The 14549-nt window shown below is 41.0% G+C and overlaps 1 pseudogene; it reads right to left on the minus strand.

Moving 5' to 3' along the window:
- Nucleotides 1-846: 846 nt before the first annotated feature.
- LOC112647828 (YTH domain-containing family protein 1-like) lies at nucleotides 847-12557 on the minus strand (annotated as a pseudogene).
- Nucleotides 12558-14549: the final 1992 nt, after the last annotated feature.

Raw genomic sequence — 14549 nt, forward strand, 5'->3', positions numbered from 1 at the left:
CAACACAGGACAGCAGATTCAGTTTCTAAATTTTTTTTTTTTTTAACCCATTCGACAGGAACATGAAATCCGAGGCACATGGTAGAAGTAACAATCGTGGCACCATCTGTAGGAGCAGACCCTCCGTGTGAAGCTCAGCATCGCGGGCAAACAACTCAGAATGGCACTGGGACTCGCAAGGGAAGGGTATGTAGGGTGATCTGCAGGCAGGTGAGCACGGCTGACCGCTGAGCCCAGGCCTCCGCCAGCCTCCCTGCATCCGCCCCGCTGGGTCGAGGAGGGGCAAGGGACGCGGTGGCCACATGGTGCCTGACGCTCTGCACCAACACAGCATGCTCCCGAATCTGAAAACCTCAAATCTCTCTTTCTGTCTAGTAGAAACATCAAATGGACAGACAAGTATTTTAGACAGATGACAAACGAGCCGAACGAGGTGATCATTTAACCCACTGATTTCAGCATTTTGAAAAGTATTTAAACAGAATACAGTAAATGACGAAAGAAGTCATGGTTTCTCCTGTCGCTATAAAGCAGTAAAAGGGTGAGAAATAAGTCCCCTATAACGATGTTAAATGGGGCAGCCCCGTTGGCTCAGCGGTTTAGTGCCTGCCTTGGGCCCAGGGTGTGACCCTGGAGACCTGGGATCGAGTCCCGCGTTGGGCTCCCTGCATGGAGCCTGCTTCTCCCTCTGCCTGTGTCTCTGCCTCTCTCTCTCTCTCTCCTCTGTGTCTCTCATGAATAAATAAATAAAATCTTAAAAAAAAAAAAAAAAGATGTTAAATGACAGTGACTGTGAGTAAGAACATAACTTCTGCCAAACAACCACAAGAGAAGCTTCGGGATGTATTAGGTTTTCTGTTCTGTCGTGAGGGTTCTTGGGTTTCTCGTGACATCTGACTGATGAGCGGACAACACACACTTCTTTATCAGTGAGCTCTGTAATCCTAGAATTCGCAGAAAAATACAAATGAACGCAGATCCATCTGGGAAAAAATAAATACAAAGAGCGTAAAGATGCAAGGAGTGGGGCCCTGCCCGAGACAACCGCACCAAGCCCGTGTTCTCTTAAACCTTTTCAAACGTCAGCACGTGGAGGAAAGTGGTTGGTCCTTATGGGTGGTTTCGATTCCGCGGTTCCTTGCACACCTCCACCTCCTCCTCCTCCTGGCGCTTCTCCTAGAGAGAAAAGCCCTCAAAGATGGAGGTTGTGTGCTTGCAGGAAACCAGCATTTTCAGCACCTGCTTTGCTTTTTTCTAAGGGCCCCTTGGGCCATCGGGGCTGCCCCCAGGTGGAGTTCTTAATGGAGCCGTGTTGCCGGCCTCGGAGTAGCTTTGTATTATGAACACGCATCTTTCTCTTTTTCTTTCTTCTTTCTTTCTTTCTTTCTTTCTTTCTTTCTTTCTTTCTTTCTTTCTTTCTTTCTTTCTTTCTTCTTTCTTTCTCTTTCTTCTTCTTTCTCTTCTTTCTTTCTTTCTTTCTTTCTTTCTTTCTTTCTTTCTTTCTTTCTTCTTCTTTCTTTCTTTCTTTCTTTCTCTTTCTTTCTCTTTCTTTCTTCTTTCTTTCTTTTCTTTCATTTTCCTTCTTTCTCTCTCTTTCCTCTCTCTTTCATCTCTCTCTTCTTTCTCTCATTCATTCATTCATTCGTTCATTCATGACAGAGAGAGACAGAGGCAGAGACACAGGCAGAGGGAGAAGCAGGCTCCATGCAGGGAGCCCGCCGCGGAACTCGATCCCGGGTCTCCAGGGTCACACCCTGGGCCCAAGGCAGTGCTAAATCTCTGGGCCCCCCGGGCTGCCCCACGCGTCCACTTTTCAGATTCCAATCAAACTCTTTAGGGTCGCAGCTGTGGGCAGCTTTCAGCTTTTCGGGAAGCGGGTGGGGCTCCACGGCGGGGGCAGAAGGTGGCTGGGAATCTGCAGGCGAGTTGCCGTCTCGGCCGCTGCCTCGGCTCTGCCCGGATGCCGCGTGTCTCCGGCGAGGGGCGGCCCAGCGGCTTTGGGGTGGCCGCGGAGGCCTTGGATACTGGGTTGGGCCAAAGCGGGGGGCGGGGGGCGCTGAGCGGGAAGAGGCTGCAGAGTTGGCTGGGGCGGTGGGGCGGCCGCGGCGGCGGGAGCCGTGGGCACGGGCCGCTGGTTGTCCCACGTGCCGACGTCCATGTTAATGATGCTTTATGCGTGGAGGGGCAGGGCGGCCCCAGGCACAGGCCCGCTCCTTGCTTTCATTTTCGGCTGCGGTTTGGCGGGCTCGCTGGCAATGGCAGCCCACGAGGTTGGCTCCGAAACCGGCATGTGGACGATCGCGCCACCGTTGCCAGAAGGGACCCCCGTCATCGCCACCCAGCTGGCGACCGACCCCACAGTCTTGACGGCAGAGGGGGTGACGTCCCCATCTTCAGAGCCACCATGCCCGGCTCCAGCTGTTCATCCCGGGGGCCTTGTCGAGAGGTGCCGTGAAGGCCTGTCTCCCGTCCACAACGGGGCCACCCGGGGGCTTGGCGGGCGAGGGCGGCTGCTCCCATACGCCCAGCTCAGCTGCTCCCCCGAGCCCCGCTCGTCCCCCAGCCTGAGAAGGCAGGGTTTTCAGGGAGGAAATTGAACCTGTGCTGATAGGTGTTGTTCCCCAGACCCCGGGCTGCCCAACAGCATCATGCATCAAATGATGGTCTCCGTTCCCGAGCTGTCCCTAAGTGGTGAGCTGTGGGAGCGGAGGGCCCCCTCCGGTAGACCAGGTGCCTCGTCGACGGAGTGAGGACACCCGACGGCCGTGGGCAATAGCCCGACAGGTGAGGGTCCGCCGTGGGGGGACAGCTGTTACTCCGATTTGACTGTCCAGAAGGGTGGGGCTCAAGGTCATTGTGGTCATTGTCATGGACTGTATCCTTCTGATGCAAAGAACCTTTTTTTTTTTTTTTTAAGATTTTATTTATTTATTCATGAGAGACACACAGAGAGAGAGAGAGAGAGGCAGAGACACAGGCGGAGGGAGAAGCAGGCTCCATGCAGAGAGCCCGATGCGGGACTCGATCCCCGGGCTCCAGGATCAGGCCCTGGGCTGGAGGCAGGTGCTGAGCCGCTGAGCCACCCCGGGCTGCCCTGCAAAGAACCATTATGTACTTTATTATCTTGTCCTTTTGTTCTCTGGGGGTCCACGCTGGTGGCCGACCTGCCTCATGAACGGCCCCGCGCAGCGTGGGCCTCCCCGCGAGGCCGCACCTGTCACCTGCGCTCTTGCGGCCCCTGGGCCACCGCCTCCTCCCCGGGCGCCCGCCGGGCGTTGGCGGCAGCGACTCCTGGGCGCGGGCCCACGAGCCTGGACGGGATGCACTGACCAGGAGCCTCTCTTCAGTATTCTTATCTTTTTATTTTTGACTATTTTTTTTAAAAAAAGATTTTATTTATTTATTTGAGAGAGAGAGCCCTAGAGAGACAGAATGAACACGAGTGGGGGGATAGAGAGAGAGAGAGGGAGATGACGGCTTCATCCTAGGAACCTGGGATCACGACTTGAGCTGAAGGCAGATGCTAAAACTGACTGAGCCACCTAGGCGCCCCTTGACTGATTTATTTTTATTTTTCTAGGGCCATTATTTTTCTTCTGAACTGACTTGGCATTTTTGCATTAATTTCTATTCTTTTAATGGTTATACTAAAAAATTTACTACCCATACTTAAAGCCTAACTTGTACAATAATTTTTAAAAGATTTATTTATTTATTTAAAGATTGATTGATTGATTTACCTAAGGTGGGAGAGGGACAAAGGAAGAGGGAGAGAAAAATCTCCAGCTGACTCTGCGGAGCACAGAGCCTGACTGGGGGCTCAATCTCATGAGCCTGAGACCATGACCTGAACCAAAATCAAGAGACAGGTGCTAAACCAACTGAGCCACCCGCATGCCCCTGTACAGTATTTTCTTAGACTCAGTTTGAAGATATGAAGTATAACACATATGGAAATGTGTACAAATTATAGGTACTATTTAGTAAATAGTTACAAAACAAATACCTGTGTGCAACTCAGATTAAAAACCATAAGAAGCACCCCCAGAAACTTGTCTATTTCATTCCAATTATAAATTCCTTCCTCTTATTTAGAAGTAATCTTTATCCTTAATTTATAATAATAGTTTCTTTGCATTATTGGTTGTATATATATATATATATCCAAAACAAGGAGTTTGGATTTACTTTTTGAAATTTATGTAAATGCAACAATACAGCAAGTTTTTCTCTTCTGGTTTGCTTCTTTCCCTCAGCTTTGTTTTTGAAATCCGTTCATATTTTTGTATGTAGTTCCAATTATATGGTTGGTTCATTCATTTTCTTTCTTGTACAGCATTCCATTATATGATTATCTCACAATGTGTTTATCTACTTAAGTATTCATGGCCATTTGGGCTGGTTCCAGTGTTTGAAAACTGCGAATGATGGACTAAGGACATTATTGCATGTAGATGCTAATGTAGCCTATCCTTGAATTTCTGCCTAAGAACAGAATTATTATACCCAAGGAACTTTAGTGGATAATGGAAAACAATTTTCCAAACTAGTTGATCCAATTTATACTCGCATCTGTTGTGTATAAGGGTCCTTGTGACTCTACATCTTTAATGTAGTGTTATTAGGGGGTGCCTGAGTGGCTCAGTCGGTTAAGTATCTGCTTTTGGCTTATGATTCCAGGGTCCTGAGACTGAGTCCCAGCTCTGGCTTTCTGCTTCTCCCTCTCCCTCTGCTTGTGCTATCTCTCTCTGTCAAATAAATAAATAAAATCTTTTAAAAAATGTAGTATTATCAGTACATTTTTGCCAGTCTGGAGATTGTATAGTAGTATTTCATTGTGGTTTTAAAATGCTTATTGCTATAAAAAGATTACATATATTTTTCTATATTTGTTGATCATTTAAATTTCTTCTTTAGCTAAGTGTGTATTCTGTTCTTTTACCTACTTTACAGTTGGGTTGTCTACCTTGTTTTCATTGATTTGTAGGAGTACTTTTTATATATTCTGAAATTAAGTATTTTGATGATTGTTTTAATGCTGTTGAAAGTCATATCTATTTAAAATTTAATTTTGCAGGGGATCCCTGGGTGGCGCAGTGGTTTGGCGCCTGCCTTTGGCCCAGGGCGCAATTCTGGAGACCCGGGATCGAATCCCACGTCGGGCTCCCAGTGCATGGAGCCTGCTTCTCCCTCTGCCTATGTCTCTGCCTCTCTCTCTCTCTCTCTGTGTGTGACTATCATAAATAAATAAAAATTTTAAAAAAATTTAATTTTGCAGTAGTTGGTTCCTACTGTATAAAAGTTCAAATGATTTTTATGTATATCATAAAAATCATATAGTTTTCATGTCTAGTTGCCTTTCTAGATTCTCTTATTCTCATGATTTTTCCACAAATTCTTTTTTAAAAGATTTATTACTTTATTTGAGAGAGAAAGAAAGCATCTCACAATTGATGAGATCATGACCTGAGCCAAAAGCAAGAGTCAGACACTTAACTGACTGAGCCACTCAGGCACTGCTCCACAAATTCTTTTAGATGTTCTACATAAACAATAATATCTGTAAATAATACCAGTTTTATTTCTTCCTTTTTAATCCTTATGCTTTTCATTTATTTTTCATGTTTATTGCACTGATTATGATTTCCAGTACAATGTTGAATAGAAATTGTGAAAATGGTTATCCTTGTCTTATTCAAGATTGCAAGAATGAACTTTAAACTTTTGTAATTGGTTATAGATTGTCTTCATCAGTCATTGGGCCAATAATGCTAATGATTAGAAAAAAGATCAGCAAATTAAACTCTAAGGTGATAAAAAGAAGGAAAAACATCAGTAAAAAATTAATGAAATAGAAAACAAATTTATAATTGTGATTTTTAAAATATTTTACTTAAATTCAATTTGCCAACGTATAGTATAACACCCAGTGCTCATCCCATGAAGTGCCCTCCTTAGTGCTTGTCATCCAGTTACCCCATCCCTCATTCTCCTCCCCTTCTGCAACCCTTTGTTTGATTTCCAGAGTTAGGATTCTTTCATGGTTTATCTTTCTTTCTAATCTTTCCCCATTCAGTTTCCCTCCTTTCCCTTAGAGCTCCTTTCACTATTTCTTATATTCCACACATGTGTGAAACCATATGATAATTGTCTTTCTCCGATTGACTTATTTCACTCAGCCTCATAGCCTCCAGTTCCATCCATGTTGAAGCAAATGTAGGCATTCATCTTTTCTGATGGCTAATATTCCATTGTATACATAGACCTCATCTTCTTTATCCATTCATCTGTTGAAGGACATCATGGCTCCTTCTACAATTGGCTATTGTGAACATTGCTGCTATAAACATTGCTCAGGTGTCCTGTCATTTCACTACATTTGTATGTTTGGGGTAAATACCCAGTAATGCAATTGCTGAGTCATAGGGTAGCTCTATTTTAACTTCTTGGGGGACCTCCACACTGTTTTCTAGAGTGGCTGTACCAGCTTACATTCTCACCAACAGTGCAAGAGGGTTCCCCTTTCTCTGTATTCTTACCAGCATTTGTTGTTTCCTGTCATGTTAATTTTAGCCATTCTCACTGGTGTAAGGTAATATCTTATTATGGTTTTGATTTCTTTTTCCCTGATGGCAAGTGACATGGAGCATTTTTTCATGTGCTTATTGGCCATGTGCATGTCTTCTTTGGAGAAATTTCTGTTCATGTCTTCTGACCATTTCATGACTGGATTGTTTGTTTCTTGGCTTTTTAGTTTGGTAAATTCTTTATAGATCTTGGATACTAGCCCTTTATCTGATGTGTCACTTGCAAGTATCTTCTCCTATTCTGTAGGTTGTCTTTTAGTTTTGTTGATTCTTTTCTTTGTTATGCAAAAGCTTTTTATCTTGATGAAGTCCCAGTAGTTCATTTTGCTTTTGTTTCTCTTGCCTTCATAGATGTGTCTTGCAAGAAGTTGCTTTGGCCAAGTTCAAAAAGGTTGTTGTCTCTGTTCTCCTCTAGTATTTTGATGGATTCTTGTCTCACATTTAGATCTTCCAACCATTTTGAGTTTATCTTTGTATATTGTGTAAGAGAATGGTCCATTTTCATTCCTCTGCATGTGGCTGTCCAAATTTCCCAACCATTTATTGAAGAGACTGTCCTTTTCCAGTGGATAGTCTTTCCTGCTTTGTCAAATATTAGCTGACTATAGAGTTGAGTGCCTATTTCTGGGTTCTCTATTCTGTTCCTTTGATCTATGTGTCTGTTTTTGTGTTAATACCATACTGTCTTGGGCAGCCTGGGTGGCTCAGTGGTTTAGTGCCACCTTCAGCCCAGGGCCTGACCCTGGGGACCCAGGATCAAGTCCCACATCAGGCTCCCTGCATGGAGCCTGCTTCTCCCTCTGCCTGTGCCTCTGCCTCTCTCTCTCTCTCTCTCTCTCTCTGTGTCTCTCATGAATAAATAAATAAAATCTTTAAAAAAATACTATACTGTCTTGATGATCACAGCTTTGTAATACAATTTGAGGTTCAGGCTTTGTGATGTCCCCAGCTTTAGTTTTCTTTTTCAGGATTCCTCTGACTATTCAGAGTCTTTTCTGGTTCCATGCAAATCTTAAGATTATTTGTTCCAACTCTGAAGAAAGTCCATGTTATTTTGATAGGGATTGCATTGAATGTATAAATTGCTCTGGGTAGCATAGACATTTTCGCAATATTTATTCTTCCAATCCATGAGCTTGTAAAGTTTTCCCATCTCTTTATGTCTTCCTTGATTTCTTTCATATATGTTCTGTAGTTTTTAGAGGATAGATCCTTTACCTCTTTGGTTAGGTTTATTTCTTGTATCTTATGGTTTTGGGTGCAATTGTAAATGGGATTGATTCCTTAATTTCCCCTTTTTCAGTCTCATTGTTAGTGTATATAAATGCCACTGATTTCTAGGCATTGATTTTGTGTGCCGTTGCATTGCTGAATTGCTGTATGAGTTCTAGCAATCTTGGGGTGGAGTCTTTGGGTTTTCTATATACAGTACCATGTCATCTGCGAAGAGGGAGAGTTTGACTTCTTCTCTGCCAATTTGAATGCCTTTTATTTCTTTTTGTTGTCTGATTGCTGAGGCTAGGACTACTAGTACTATGTTGACTATTAGTACTATGTAGGACTACTAGTACTAGTACTCACCAACAGTGGTGAGAGTGGACATCCCTGTCATATTCCTGATCTTAGGGAAAAGGCTCTCAATTTTTCTCCATTGAGAATGATATTCACTATGGGCTTTTCATAAATGGCTTTTATGATACTGAGAAATGTTCCCTCTATCCCTACACTTTGAAGAATTTTAGTCAGGAATAAAGCAAATGTTTTGTCAGATGCTTTCTCTGCATCTATTGAGAGATCATATGGTTCTTGCCTTATCTTTTATTGATATGATCCATCACATTGATTGTTTTACGAATGTTGAATGACCCTTGCATCCCAGGGGTAAATCCCACTTGGTTGTGGTGAATAATCCTCTTAATGTACTGTTGGATCCTATTGGCTAGTATCTTGGTGAGAATTTTTGCATCCAAGTTCATTGGGGATATTGGTCTGTAATTCTCCTTTTTGGTGGGGTCTTTGTCTGGTTTTGGGATAAAGGTAATGTTGGCCTCATAGAACGAGTTTGGAAGTATTCCCTCCATTTCTATCCTTTGAAATGGCTTTAGTAGAATAGGTATTATTTCTTTAAATATTTGGTAGAATTCCCCTGGGAAGCCATCTGGCCCTGGACTTTTGTTTCTTGGGAGGTTTTTGGTGACTACTTTAATTTCCTTGATGGTTATTGGCCTGTTCAGGTTTTCTATTTCTTCCTGTTTCAGTGTTGGTAATTTGTAGGTTTCCAGAAATGTGTCCATTTCTTCCAGATTGCCTAATTTGTTGGCATACAGTTGTTTATAATAAGTTTTTAAAATCGTTTGTATTTTTTTGGTATGAGTTGTGATCTCTCTTCTTTTGTTCATGATTTTATTAATTTGAGTCTTTTCTCTTTTTGATAAGTATGGCTAGAGGTTTATCTATCTTGTTAATACTTTCAAAGAACCAGCTCCTGGTTTCACTGACAGCCTTGCTGGATAAAATATTCTTGGCTGCATGTTTTTCTTGTTTAGTACACTGACTATATCATGCCAGCCCTTTCTGGCCTGCCAGGTCTCTGATATTTCTCCCCATATAAATTAGGAATCTCTTGTCTTAAGCTGCGTTTAGAATTTTCCCCTTATCTCTGAAATTTGCAAGCTTCACTATTAAATGTCAGGGTGTTGATCAGTTTTTGTTGATTTTGGGGCGTGGTCCTCTCTATCTCTTGGGTATGAATGCCTGTTTCCTTCCCCAGATTAGAGAAATTCTCAGCTATGATTTGCTCAAATATATTTTGTGGTCCTCTCTCTCTTCACACCTTCTGGATTCCCAATAAGACAAATATCATTCCTTCTCAAACTATCATTTATTTCCCAAAGCCTCTCCTAGTGGGTTCTTAATTGTTTTTCTCTTTTTTCCTCAGCTTCCTTCCTTTCCATCAACTTGTCTTCTATGTTACTCATGCTCTCTTCTACCTCATTAACCCTGGCAGTTGGAACATCCAGGTTAGACTGCATCTCAGTTAGATTTTTAATTTTGGCCTGGTTAGATCTCAATTCCATAGTAAGAGAATCTTTAGAGTCCTTTATACTTTTTTCAAGAGCCACCAGTAATTTTATAATTGTACCCCTGAATTGTATCTCTGACATGCTACTTAAATCCATATCCATTAGATCTGTGACAGAGAGTATTACTTCTGGTTCTTTCTTTTGTGGTGAATTCTTCCTTCTAGTCATTTTGTCCAGTGTAGAATGGCCATATGAACGAGCAGAGTCAAAAATATCAACCATTACCTAAGTAAAATACACCCTAGACAATTCTGAAGATGTCAGGGACCAGAAAAGAAAAGTAAAAGAAAAGAAAAGAAAAAGAAAAGAAAAAAAAATAAAAAAGAAAAGAAAAAGAAAAGAAACCATGAAAGCAAAAAACAAATTTAAAGCAACAGTAAAAATTAAAAAAAAAAAAATGGGGAGGATGTGGTGGGGGAGATAGAATATAGTCTCACAGAATGGTCTAAGAGGGTGACCCTCTTGGTTCTGAGTGTATTTTGTTCTGTATGGTAGAAGGTGCTAAATTTAAAATTTATATAAACCGGCAAAATTTATATAGAGACACAACAACAACCACCACAGAAACAAAAAACAAGATAAAAGAGAGGGGTGGAATGGGAAGGAAGAGAGAATATATAATCTCACAGAGTGCACCAATATGGTGCTCCACTTGTTTCTGAGTGTATATTGGTCCATATGTTAGAAGGTACTAAATTCCAAAATTGTAAAACTAAACAAGACCAAAAACTCCCATAACTTATATATCTACAAAAATTAAATTGAATATATTGAAAGAAATCCAAAAATAAAGGATATATCTATGATGTGTAATTATAAAGATATGAAAGTCAACAGGGAAAAAACTTAAAAATGAAGAATTGATAAAATATTGTAGTTAAACAGGAAAAACGAAAAACTATTGGAATTTTTTTTACCTGAAAGATAAACGAATCATAAGGAAAAAACCTTGAGTTGTATATACTATTTTCCCTCAGTCCTGGAGCTTTCCAGTACTGCTTGGTCAGTAAACTTGTTCGTCTCCTGTTCTTTTAACTGTTCTGGGGGAGGGGCCTACTGCACTGATACTCAGAGGTCTGTGCCTTGGTAGGAGATGCCTTGCCCCTTGCCAGGTGGCTGGGCCCTGTGTAAAGTTGTTGTCTTCTTTGCTCCCTAAAGGCTGCATCTCTCCCAGGTGAAAGGAGGAAATAAAATGGTGGCAGCCAGATCTCCAGCCCTAGAGCCAAGAGCTCCCTGTGTGTACCAAACTACAGTCTCTCAGTGCACACTGGCTTAGATCCTCCTGAATAATTTTTATGAGCCTAGAAAATTATCAGAAATCAGAATTAAGGAATGCCTTAGTAGCTCATTTGGTTAAGCATCTGATTCTTGCTTGATCTCAGCTCAGGTCTCGATCTCACAGTTGTGAATTCAAGCCCCATATGGACTCCATGCTGGGCATGGAACCTACTTAAAAAAAAAAAGAAGAGGGATCCCTGAGTGGGTCAGTGGTTTAGCGCCTGCCTTTGACCCAGGGTGTGACCCTGGAGTCCCGGGATCGAGTCCCACATCGGGCTCCCTGCATGGAGCCTGCTTCTCCCTCTGCCTGTGTCTCTGCCTCTCTCTCTCTCTCTCTGTCTCTCATAAATAAATAAAATCTTTTAAAAAAGAGAGAAAAAAGAAGAAAAGAAAAAGAAATCAGAATTAATTAATATCAACCCCTCTTCAAATATAAAAACCTCAATACCCTTTAATTTTATTCCTCCTACTGTGCTAACTTTGTCCAGGGTTTTATCCTTATCCTTTCTTTAGTTCCATAAATTCAACATTGCTCTTTCTAAATTATACAGTCAATATTTGCTTTGATTTATTACATACACATTTACTGCTTTATTTGTTTTAGGGTAGATTTCTCAATAATAAAGAATCTTAGTTTTGGTTAATATAAGCATTTCTTTATGTTACACATTTTAAAAAGAGATTTTATTTATTTGTGAGAAAGAGAGTGAGAGGGAGAAAGCGAGAGAGAGAATGAGCAGGGAGAAAAGGCAGAGGGAGAGGGAGATGCAGACTCCCTGCTAAGCAGGGAGCCCAATGCAGGGCTCCATCCATCGATGCTTAACTGACTGAGCCACCCAGGTGCCCCTATGTTGCACATTCTTAAAAGATAGTTTTGTCTCTCAACAATTTGAAGAAATTATCTCATCTCTCTAATTTACGTTGCTGCTGTTGCTATCATTCCAACTGCTATTCCTTTGTACGTGATCTCATTTTTTCAAGATTTTTAAAAAATTTAGTCTACTTGGAATGTATTGGGATTCTACAGAGATTCATGCTTTTATTATATCTCAAGAATTACAAACACTATGTGTTTAAATTTTGCCTCTCCTTTCTATTATCTTATTCTGGAACTCTGTCTAGGTCTGTGTTAACCTTCTCTTTCTGTCCTCCACATGTCTTTCATATCTCCTGTATCCTTGTCTCTTTGTGATGCATTCTGTGTAATTTCTTAAGATCTATCATCATTAATTTTCTCTGCTGATGTGTTTACTGGTTAAGTATTGATTGAGTTTTAAAAATTTCAACAGCTATATTTTCATTTTTATATATTTCACTTCCCCTTTTAGTTGGTTATCTTTATAATGGAATCCTTTATTTCTTTAAACATTTCATATGTTTGCTCAAAACTTATAAGTATCCTCTTATAATTCTGTACAGGAAGTTTTAGGTGTCTAAATCTGTTCTTTATTGTTTTTAGTGACTGTAATAGTGCTACCTCCTGATTTTTTGGTAACCTTTAATTTTTATCAAATTGCCTTATCTTACTTACTATGCGGCATTTCACTGGATCTAAATTAGGCAGCAGTCCAACACAGAGGATTTGCATTGTGCTTCTGCTGATACCCATGGGGTTCCCACAGCTAAGGATCATTTTAGTTCCCTCTAATAACCCTAGATCACCTGAGAATTAAGACTCAACTCAATACTTCAGTGCTGGCCGAAGGCTCAGTATCCCAGTAGCAGTGCTGCTGCTGGGATTAGCCTTCAGATTCTCAGGGCAATCCAGCCCCACTTGGCTGCCTGCTACTCCTATCTCCCAGCTCTGGCCACAGCTAAGTCTATCCACAACTACTCCTCCTGCCAGAAAGACACTAAGGGAACTTCCAGAACTTCTGTAAAACTCACAATACCTCAGACACCTGTCCTAGCCACAGCTTGTAATTCTGTAGGAGGGATGTCCCACAGAATACTTATTCTACATGAGAACCAGAAACAAAAATTATAAAGTGAATGCTTAGTCTTGATTTGTAGGCAGGGAGGTATCTGCACTGCTATCAACAACCTTCTCTATCAGGGACATTGGGATAAAATTACTCTGAACAGTTGCTTCATTCTTTAAGAAAGTCAACCTTTATTTTTGGAATGCCTCCTAAGTGCCAAGCTTTGTACTTATTAGGCACTCAATAAATACCAGGTAATTTGATAACACTTTATGAATATCATTTTATTTTTCTATTTTCCAGTCTTTCTAGTTCTTATTGCCATTTCTTACTTCTCTATATTGGACCATGGTTTTATTCAATATTCCTAGTTAAATAATAAATATAGGAAATTTAGAAGTAGTCATTAATAATGAAAGGAAGAGTTGATTATGTAAAAATATATTCTATATCTAAAGGAACAAATGGATAAAATGGATCAAAAAACCAAATTATTAGCAAACTATTCCAGAAGTAAATTCGGAAGTTTAGCTTTCAAACAGATCCATGGAAACCTGTTTAACTTGTAATGTAGCAGATTACTCATGTGCTCATTCATTCAATAAATGATTACCAAGTGCCCATTATTTGCCAGGCATTGTAATTGGTGCTGGGGACACAATAGTAATAAAAATATAATAGTTCCTGTTCCTGTATAGCTTACAGTTTAGCCAGAGATACAAACTACACAAACAATAGCAATGAAAATGCAACTGGCCATGAACATAGCAAGAAAGTACAGGGAAATATAGAAGCACACAAAACATGGATAAGCTAGTCTGACAAAGGAGAATGAGCAGTGAGAAGCGTGGGAGAAAAGATGTGTAAACACCAGTAGGCAAGAAAAAAATATATTACCTTACCAAAACAAAGAAGGGTTATAAGTGATGGAATGGAAGAGAACGTAGGGCCATGGTTGGGACAGATGATAAAAGATGAGTTTGGAAATATAAACTAAGGCTAGATAATTGAAAGCAATGTTTGAAATCTTTTATTTATTTCAAGAGAATGGTGAGTCATTGAAGGACTCCGAGCATGGGAATAAACGGATTAGGTTTACATTTTGCAAAGATTCTTTAGCTAGAGTGTGAAGAGCAAAATGGAATGGCAGAGGCAGGGCAGTCTGGGAAACCAGGTTACACATTTTCAGTGATTCAGATGAGAGATAAATTTGCCTTTATAAAATTACTGAGGATGAATATGGAGAGAAACAGATGGACTCGACAACAATTTAAATGTGCTGCTTGTACGGAAGTGAGAGAGTTAAGGAGAGGGCAGTTCAAGAAATGACTCTCTAGATTTGTCCCTCTCTCTCTAGGGGGACAATAGTTTCAGGTGGGATATCTGGATCTTAGGAATACATGGTCCTTTTGCCAGCCAAGCTTCCATAAGATATTTTGTGTGGAGAAGGTTTCCTCCTGTTTCTTGCTTCTGACTCGGTGAAGAGAGAGGATTCTTTATTTGCTCATTCTCAACTGGAAGAAATGCTGTCTCCAAAAGGGCAGTAAGTAGAAGCAAAAAAATCAAGTTATCACTTGGACTTGATGGAGATGAAAGAAGGACAAAGGAGCATCTGTATGTGGCTGTGACCTAGGAGTTGGGGAGAGTAGGGATCCCAGCTTGAACCTAAGTTGGGGCCA

This window comes from Canis lupus, chromosome 7 (genome assembly GCF_003254725.2).
Source record: "Canis lupus dingo isolate Sandy chromosome 7, ASM325472v2, whole genome shotgun sequence".
NCBI classification, from domain to species: domain Eukaryota; kingdom Metazoa; phylum Chordata; class Mammalia; order Carnivora; family Canidae; genus Canis; species Canis lupus.